The sequence below is a fragment of the Tupaia chinensis genome, unplaced genomic scaffold (assembly GCF_000334495.1).
Source record: "Tupaia chinensis unplaced genomic scaffold, TupChi_1.0 Scaffold000074_1, whole genome shotgun sequence".
Taxonomy (NCBI): domain Eukaryota; kingdom Metazoa; phylum Chordata; class Mammalia; order Scandentia; family Tupaiidae; genus Tupaia; species Tupaia belangeri.
This window is the reverse complement of record NW_006159534.1, coordinates 4,928,971-4,938,861: the sequence shown is the minus strand read 5'-3', so window position 1 is coordinate 4,938,861 and position 9,891 is coordinate 4,928,971. Positions and strand designations below refer to the sequence as shown.

General features: G+C 45.6%; 1 protein-coding gene across 2 annotated transcripts in view; it reads right to left on the bottom strand.

Annotated features, from left to right (window-relative positions):
• The window catches only part of NPL (N-acetylneuraminate pyruvate lyase), a 58,621-nt gene extending 49,355 nt beyond the window's left edge, over positions 1-9,266 (bottom strand). The window contains exon 1 of one of the 2 annotated variants that reach the window (XM_014583997.2): positions 9,224-9,266. The gene's annotated coding sequence lies outside the window, so the exon portion shown is untranslated. The remainder of the gene's footprint in view (positions 1-9,223) is intronic. The other variant, XM_006142339.3, reaches the window with a different exon arrangement.
• Positions 9,267-9,891: the final 625 nt, after the last annotated feature.

Below are 9,891 nucleotides of genomic sequence, written 5' to 3'. Positions count from 1 at the left end.
TGTATTTCTTGGGGCTGAATTTTTGAGTGCTTCTCTAGGTTTGGAAAGTTTTCTTCCAGGATTTTATGGACTAGATTGTCAATGCCCTTATGGGTCTCTTCCCCTTCTGGGATACCAGTTATCTGGATATTTGGACATTTGATGGTATCTAGTATTTCTCGTATAGAATTCTCATGTTTTTGGACAACTTTCTCAGTCTTTGTGGTGGATTTTTCTAGGCTAGTAATTCTATCTTCTACAACTGAGATTCAATTTTCAGTGTGATCTAGTCTGCTTTGAATACTCTCAAGGGAGGTTTTGACTTCCTGTATTATAGTCTTCATCTCTACCAGGTCCATTTGATTCTTTTTTAAAGTGTGTAATTCCTTTTTCAGATCTTGCAAGAATTTCCTCACCTCCTAAAGCTTGTCAGCTTCTTTCCCTTGCCTCTTCGGCAGTTCATTGTCTCTCTTCTCTCCAATTTCTGTGAGCTTTGTCACCATGAAAATTCTGAATTCTTTATCAGACTTTTCCATGAATTTCATTATACTGTCTGAGGATGAAGAGGACTTATTTTTCCTTGGAGGAGAGGCATCTTCTTGTTTTTCCATATTTCTTGTGACCCTGCAGTGATTTCTAGTCATTAGATGGATAGTGTATTTCTTCTAATTCTTGAAGTTCAGTCTGAGTGTTCGGAGGCGTGCAGGAGGAGGTGATGTACAATCTCTGTTCCATTCCATTCTCACTCTTTATGCACCAGAATCAGTGGGAATAGAGGAATATTCTGACCCTAACTGTATTCAGATGTATAGGTTCTGTTTACTTGGACCTGTCTAGACACTTAGTGAGCAGAGGCTGAGAAGCAAATGAGTAAAGATTTAAAAAAAGAAAAGAAAAGAAAAGAACTAAAGAAAAGGAAAAGAGAAAACAAAAGAAGAAAAAAGGATAATAAAAAAACTATAGATTTTAATATTAAAATGCAAAAATTGAAAACCGCATGGCCTGGGTTTGTACCTTTCCTAAACAGAAGGGGAGAGGCACCTATTAACACAATAAAGGGGCTTGAAAGCCTAGAGAACACTTTACCTTAAAAAAATAATAATAAAATTAAAAGACTCAGGGAGACAGAGAGACAGAACTGGAGACAAAGAGACAGGTAACACTACCCACTAGAAATAAGAGAGGAAGAAGTTTCAGCAGAAAATCTTCATTTAGTCTCTGAAAGCACTAGTTCACAGCTGAAGTTCAGGGTCCATGTGGACAGAGTTTGCCTTTTTCCCCTTATTTATTTATTTTGGTCATAAGGTGCATGCGCTCACCAGAGAGAGAGAAAGTGAGAAATCACTCCTGAGGGGGCTGACCATGCCACAATCCTTTCTCCTCCATTCTCCTTGGAGTTTTGGGTAACCACGCACATGCATATGGTGTGATTTTCAAGCTGTCAGGTCCGGGATTCAAACTGTGGTCCACCATATGGGAACCCAGTGCATTCACCACCATGCCACCTGCTGCCCCTTCTCACTCCCCCAGAGCTTACTCATAGAAAGCCTCTGCTTTTACCTAGGTGATAGAGGTGACCTGAAACCCGAGAGCAGGGTAATTAATAGCAATCCAAGACAGAACTTGAACCTAATCAAGTAAGTCAAATTCATAAAGAATTACTATTACCTAAATTGAAATCTCTTCATAAAAAAGGAAAATTCTTTCTCCCCCCATATCTTAGTTTGTCTAAGTTAGTCTCACTGGAAACTAGTACTTAAAGTCAGAAGGTTTCTGCATCATTTACATAATGTCTTCAGATTTGCCAAACTACCCTTTCATATTCTAATTTTGCCAGCTTTCCTAGCTCCAGTAAACCCTGTGAACTGCATATTCACCTCGCTCTTTTTCCTTAAAGCAAGGAGCTTCATCTGCCTTTCCCGAATTGAGCACTCTGCTGTTCAATTCAGTGATCTGTGGGTGATACAATGAGACGTCCAGACTAGCTGGATGATGACTTCCACAAACGGAGAGCCCACTACTGAAAAGTCAACCTCATACCACTCTTTTGTGGCCAAAGGACACCTCGCCATCTGGCAGAGTGTCTGGCCATAATCAGTATAAAAGACTCAGTGTCCAGAGAAGAGAGGAGCAACTGCAGTCTGGTGAACAGCCCGGGTTCTGCAGGCAGGCCGTCTGGTTCAGCTCTCAGCTCTGCCAGTCATTACTTAGAGAAGCTTTATTATTTTTTAATTAATTAATTAATTAATTAATTTTTTAGGAGAGGTTTTGGCTATAGGGTGTGTGCACTCGCCAGACAGACAGAAACAGACAGAAAGCAAGAAATCAGCCCCCAGGGGGGATGGCTACGCCACAATCCCTTCTCCTCCATTCTCCTCTCGGGATCTCGGGCATGCACACACAAGTGCCCGGTGTGAGTTTAAGCCACTGGGTCCAGGACTCGAACCGCGGTTGACTATGTGGGAGTCCAGCGACATAGCCTTTATGCTAACTGCTGGTCCCAAGAAGCTTTATTATTTTTTGAGCTGTAAGACATAAAAACCCACAAATGCAATTCAAAGCCACAAATCAATGTCCCACAATTGAAGAAGAAAATAAAATGTAATCAGATGGTAACTGGTCTGATTATACAAAGGATAGTGTGCTTACAGCAAATTCAGTGAAGTCTACAGGTGATCAACAGGGACTACATGGTAATTCTTACATAGCTGGTACATTGAAAAGCTCAAAGCCCAGTACACTTCAATTTGACCCATGGAATATATACTTATTCATGTACTATCTTGTTTTGTTTGCTCTTGTCTTACAACTGTTCACCTCATCTCCCTAAATAGGAAAGAGACTGTATCTTCTACTTTTTTCTGAATACCCCCAAGAGTCCTGGCTCAGGTGAGCCCTTAAGAAACACTTAAGCTTTTGTATTTTTTTTCTTTTAGAGATATCTGCCTTAGGATGTGTGAACTTGCTGGAGAGAGAGAGAGAGAGAGAGGGAAAATGAGAAATCACTCTTGGCGGGGGAGTGAGGGGGTGACAGCCACGCTGCAATCTCTTCTCCTGGGATCTTGGGCATGCATGCACAAGTACCCAGCATTATTTTCAAGTCACTGGGTCCGGGACTTGAACTGCAGTCAACCATATAGAAGTCCAGCAACATAACCACTATACCATCTGCTGGCCCCTATATGGGTTTTTATAGGGTTTACTAGGGCTAGCAAAACTAGACAAAATTAGAATCTGAAAGCCAACATGATACATCCCCTTGCAAATAGACACATTCCCAGCAAGACTTGCTCTTGAATCAAGCCCAAACCTTGCATGTAGCTTTGCCCCTTATTGAAGGGCAATAAAGGAGGGCCTTACCAGATCTGTGGGACTCTAAGATTTCTCTGACTTTTCCTAGTTTGGAGATGAGACTGATTCATGTTGGAAACTGTGAGAGATAAATGTAATCACCTGACCCAATGGGGAAATTGCAAGATAAGAAACCACAAGATGTGCCTCTAGTCTTTGAGCTCCATGTGACCACCTTCATTACAAGAGGCGGGCCACTTAGACTCTGAGCCTTGGGGGCCAATTACACAGGCCCTGTCTACCCCTGAAACATGTCTAATGACATTGTGCTGAGCCTGGGTATCTCTACCTGGCACTGCTGCATGCATCTCAGTTCAACGTACCCCAAGGGGACCTGCCGGCTGTCCTCAGATTTCTTCCTCTGTTCCTTGCAATAAAGGAGTTAGAAGACCAGCTCTGGAGTTGGGTGTCGTAGGTCTGCATCTTACCTTGGGCTTTTACTTTACCTCTCTGTGCTTATGTCCCTTGTAAATGGGGGTAACAGTAATCATATTTCTTAGGGTTGCTGAGAGAATTAAATAAATTAGTTAAATGAGCTATTCATGTGGAGTGATTAACAATAGTGCCAGGCACATAAGTACATGTTCGGCACCCTCCATTAAGCCTGGTCTGAAGGGCGTAGAATAATAGCAAGTAGTATTATGGCCTTAGCAGCACCATCTTCCCTGTTGGGCATCTCCACTCTGCTGGTGCCTCCTCCCCAACACTCACTACTCTTGCCTATTCAGGAACTAAGTCATTTTAATTCCATTATCTTCTTTTCCTGCAATTCTTCCTTCCCTGCTTACAGCCCTTTTCATAACTCACCCCGTGTCTCCTCTTATCTAGTCCAATGGGCACAACCCCAGGTCCAAGGGGCTCAGGGGGGTGCAAGAAGGTTCAAGTGATAACAGTCCTGAGAGCTTGAGTCAGCACTAAAAGTCTCCTAAAGAAACACTACTAGGCTGTTCAGGCTAAACAGGCTTCCACGCTTTGGATTACATTTATTTCATACTTAGGGGGCAGAAATCGGCAAGGTGATGGGACCAGCAGTTAGCATAATGGCTATGTTGCTGGACTCCCATGTAGTCGACTGTGGTTCGAGACCCGAACCCGGTGGTTTAAAATTCACACCGGGCGTGTGTGCGTGCATGCCCAAGATCCTAAGAGGAGAATGGAGGAGAAGGAATTGCGGCGTGGCCATCCCCCCTGGGGGGATGATTTCTCGCTTTCTGTCTCTCTGTCTGTCTGGTGAATGAGGCCCCTGTAAGCAAAAAACCCCCAAAAAAAAAAAAAAAAAAGAAATTGGTAAGGTGATCAGAAGTTCAGATTGAGATTTACATGTGTCTTTGATGGCCATAATCAAATTAATTACCACTTACATGCAGTCTGACTAGTTAAAAGAATTCAAAACATGGGGCCTGTGGGAGTATAGGGTGGGGACTGGGCATCATTGCCCCAATCCCTGCTCTGCTCTCCTCCAGTTCACCAGTTTACACAGGCTACAGGTTACTCGTCCAGTAACACTGACATTGCTAATCTTTTTTTTTCTAAGAGTTATTTTATTTAACTTTATTTAGCATTATTTTCCAGTTTGACCAGAGACAGAAAGAGAAAAAGAGGAAGAAAGTGAGAAAGACACCAGGTCCGAGACTCGAACCACAGTCATGTGTGAGTCTAGCACCTTTAACCACCATGGCACCTGCCGACTCCGACATTTCTAATCTTGATTTTGCTCTAATCCAAAAATGCCAGTAGGACAAATATCCAACCCCTGGTCTGGGTCTCTATATAGATAGTAGGCCATTAGGAAAGTCATGACATGTTTTTTTTTTTTTTTTAAAGTGGCAATAATTTTGTGCCATCTTTTTTTTTTTTTTTTTTTTTTTTTTGGAGAGTTTTTTTTTTTTTTTTTTTTTTTTGCTATAGGGTGCGTGTGCTAGCCAGCCAGACAGAGAGAGACAGAGAGACAGAAAGCAAGAAATCACTCCCTGGGGGCACGGCCACGCCGCAATCCCTTCTCCTCCATTCTCCTCTTGGGATCTTGGGCACACACGTACATGCGCCCAGCGTGAGTTTAAGCCACCGGGTCCAGCACTTGAACCACGGTCGACTACGTGGGAGTCCAGCGACATAGCCATTACGCTAACTGCTGGTCCCCATGACGTGTTTTTCTATGCAAACATGTGTTACGACTTTCCCCAATGACCCGCTAGATCTCTCTACACCTGCAGTGTACTAGCCCAACTATGACCTTTCTGTTGCTCCTACCGACCTTTTGCATCTGCTCCTGCTTGCTTTGATCCTATGGTTCTCCCACTTAGATCCTCTTAGTCTAGCCAACTTGTAAACTTCTCTTTAAAAGCCAGGGGACCAGTTCTGTAGCAGTTAAAGAAGCCTGATTCCACATGGCCAACCATGGTTGGAATTCCAGCAGCTTGAAAAACATGCTGAGTGCATGTGCACTGCATGCTCCAAATCCTTATGGGATGGAGAAATGGGGGAGAAGGGTTTGCGACGTGACCATGCCCCATTAGGGAAGCTGTCTCTCTTTCTTTGAAAAATAAGAAACAAACAAACTTTAATTTGCACAATCCCCTGGTGTACTGCTTTCAGACACAGTAGTCCTCCTTTATTTGCCATTTCACTATCTTTAGTTTCAGTTACACAAATTCAACCATGGTCTGAAAATATTAAATGGAAAATTTCAGAACTAAGCATTTATAAGATTAAAATTGTCTGCCACTGTTCTAGGTAGCGTGATGCAGTCTCATGCCACTTCAATCCATCTTGCCTTGGACATGAATCATCCCTTTGTCCAGCCTACCCAGGCTGGCCCGTTACCTCTCCATTAGTCAGTTAGTCACTCTGTAGCTGTCTAGGTTATCAGAGCAAAAAACTAAGCATTACATATTGTCTTGCAATTTATTAATTTTTCACTTATTAGTATGTTGAGAGGGCCAACAGGTGGCACGGTGGTTAAGGTGCTGAATTCCCACATGACCCAATCACAGTTGTAGTCCTGGACCTGGCAGCTTAAAAACCATGCTGAATGTGTGTGTGCCCCAAATCCAAAATACCAGGAGAAACATGGAGGAGAAAGGATTGCAGAGTGGCCATCCACCCTGTGGGAAATTCCTCACTTTCTTCTCTCTCTTTCTCCTATGAGCTCATGTACGTATGGCAAAAATGTAAAGATAGATAGATGATAGACAGACAGATAGATAGATAAAACTCAGGGAGTTCTGGAGGTAGCTGATAGCATTGTGGTTAAGGCTGCTGGATCCCATATGGCTGACCAAGCAGTTGGAGTCCTGGATCCAGAGATTGAAAAACACCCTGAGCACACATGCCCAGTCCTGAGAGAATGGAGAAGGGATTGCAGGGTGACCATTCCCCCGGATGGTGATTTCTCACCTCTCCCCTTGTGCTGTGCCCTTAAAAATCAAACAGGTCATGCGACCAGCAGTTAGCGTAATGGCTATGTCGCTGGACTCCCACGTAGTCGACCATAGTTCGAGTCCCGGGCCCGGTGGCTTAAACTCACGCCGGGGGTGTGTGCGTGCATGCCCAAGATCCCAAGAGGAGAAGGGAGGAGAAGGGATTGTGGCGTGGTCATCCCCTCTGGGGGGGTGATTTCTCACTTCCTATCTCTCTGTCTTTGTCAGTCTGGTGAGCGCATGCGCCCTATAGCAAAAACCTCTCAAAAAAAAAAAAATCAAACAGGTCATGCGACCAGCAGTTAGCGTAATGGCTATGTCGCTGGACTCCCACGTAGTCGACCATAGTTCGAGTCCCGGGCCCGGTGGCTTAAACTCACGCCGGGGGTGTGTGCGTGCATGCCCAAGATCCCAAGAGGAGAAGGGAGGAGAAGGGATTGTGGCGTGGTCATCCCCTCTGGGGGGGTGATTTCTCACTTCCTATCTCTCTGTCTTTGTCAGTCTGGTGAGCGCATGCGCCCTATAGCAAAAACCTCTCAAAAAAAAAAAAATCAAACAGGTCATGCGACCAGCAGTTAGCGTAATGGCTATGTCGCTGGACTCCCACGTAGTCGACCATAGTTCGAGTCCCGGGCCCGGTGGCTTAAACTCACGCCGGGGGTGTGTGCGTGCATGCCCAAGATCCCAAGAGGAGAAGGGAGGAGAAGGGATTGTGGCGTGGTCATCCCCTCTGGGGGGGTGATTTCTCACTTCCTATCTCTCTGTCTTTGTCAGTCTGGTGAGCGCATGCGCCCTATAGCAAAAACCTCTCAAAAAAAAAAAAATCAAACAGGTCATGCGACCAGCAGTTAGCGTAATGGCTATGTCGCTGGACTCCCACGTAGTCGACCATAGTTCGAGTCCCGGGCCCGGTGGCTTAAACTCACGCCGGGGGTGTGTGCGTGCATGCCCAAGATCCCAAGAGGAGAAGGGAGGAGAAGGGATTGTGGCGTGGTCATCCCCTCTGGGGGGGTGATTTCTCACTTCCTATCTCTCTGTCTTTGTCAGTCTGGTGAGCGCATGCGCCCTATAGCAAAAACCTCTCAAAAAAAAAAAAATCAAACAGGTCATGCGACCAGCAGTTAGCGTAATGGCTATGTCGCTGGACTCCCACGTAGTCGACCATAGTTCGAGTCCCGGGCCCGGTGGCTTAAACTCACGCCGGGGGTGTGTGCGTGCATGCCCAAGATCCCAAGAGGAGAAGGGAGGAGAAGGGATTGTGGCGTGGTCATCCCCTCTGGGGGGGTGATTTCTCACTTCCTATCTCTCTGTCTTTGTCAGTCTGGTGAGCGCATGCGCCCTATAGCAAAAACCTCTCAAAAAAAAAAAAAAAAAAATCAAACAGGTCATGAGTTTCCCCCAACTTGAAAATAATTTAGCCCTCAGAATTCCATCGAATACCGGCATTTCATTAAACATCCTTATACCCCAGTTATAAGCAGGGTAGTTTTGGCTCCTCTCCTGGACTGTAAGAGGAGAGATAGCTTCAAAAGCTTACTTTTGAACACAGAAATATATACACTAATAAATAAGTAAAGTTTGCTGCCTTGGGCACTGTGAAACTCCTGTAAGAGATGGGATAAATGATTATAACTTTAAGAATGAGCACTATATTTAAAACCTGAGTCTTAGATAAATTGGGAAATATCGAGCTTTGAAATTCTTCGTAGCTTGTATTAGAAGCAAATGGTTAAAACATTCTGCCGCTGAAGATATAATGGGAATTTATGCTACTATGAAACACTAGGGAAGAGGTATTTTCTTTTTCAGAGATTTTCACTATAGGGCGCATGCGCTCGTCAGACAGACAGAGAGAGACATTAGAGACAGAAAGCAAGAAATCACCCCCCAGGGGGGATGGTCACGCCGCAATCCCTTCTCCTCCATTCTCCTCTCAGGATTTTGGGCACGCACGCACACACGCCCAGAGTTTTTTAAGCCACAGGGTCCGGGACATGAACCGTGATCGATTACGTGGGAGTCCAGCGACATAGCCATTACGCTAACTGCTGGTTCCCAAGAGGTATTACTTTTGAAGTCTCCTACCTATATGTTCACAGGGAAGAACACTTTTAGGCAAAGAATTCAAGCTGCCAAAGTTTTTTTTTCTTTTTTTAGTTTTTTTTTTTTTTTTTGGTTATAGAACTAAGAGAGAGACGCCAGAGGGAAAGTGAGAAATCATCCCTCAGAAAGAATGGCCACGGGCAATCCCTTCTCCATTCTCCTCTCCAGGTTCTGGGCACGCACCCAGCGTTTTTCAAGCCACTAGGCTGGGACGCCAAACATGGTAAGTCATGTGGCAGTCCTTAACCATCACGCCACCTGCTGGCCCCAAGTCATATTCTTTTGAAAAGGCAAAGTTTCAAAAGAAAAAGAAAAGAGGGTGAGGAAGAAGGTAGCTCTGGGCAAGGAGAATGATTTGCAAATAGAAATACCTGGAGATGAAACTGCGTGTGGTTAAGGGCGCTGGGCTCCCACATGCCCAACCACCGTTCGCGTCCCAGACCTGGCGGCCTGCTTTCCGCTTTCTCTCTCTCTCTGTTACTCTCCAGTCAAATTAAAATAAATAAATAAAGTTAAATAAAATAATTATTAAAAAAATTAAAAAACAAAAGTCAGCAATATGACCAATTTCTCGTAAAATGAAGTGGGTGGGAGTTGTATCAGACTTCATGGCTGAACTCCGTCCAGCTGAATACTATTTTGAGTAAATGATCGCTGGAGCCCCGGCTATTCAGTCTGAAAAGAATCCGGGGGAAGGGTCCTTCTGCCCGCGTCAGCTCGGACACGGCCCCAAACCGGGAAAACTGTCGCCTTCACACCTCCCCTCGCTCCAGCTCCCGGCGTCTCTGCCTTTCCCTGTCCCTCCGAGCCCATGGCTGTCTCCCCTGCCTGGGTCAGGCCGCCCCCGGGCGCGCCCTTTATCGCCGGGGCCGCCCCGCCCCCGACCACGTGCCGCCGCCCGGGAGCCTGGGGATCGTAGTTCGCGCCGGTGCCCACGGCTCACGGGGCGCGGGCCGGACGAGACGGCACGTACACTCGGGGTTTCCTGTCCCCTGCGCGTGACCCCGCGATGAGGGCTGAAGGGACCCGAGCGGGCTGC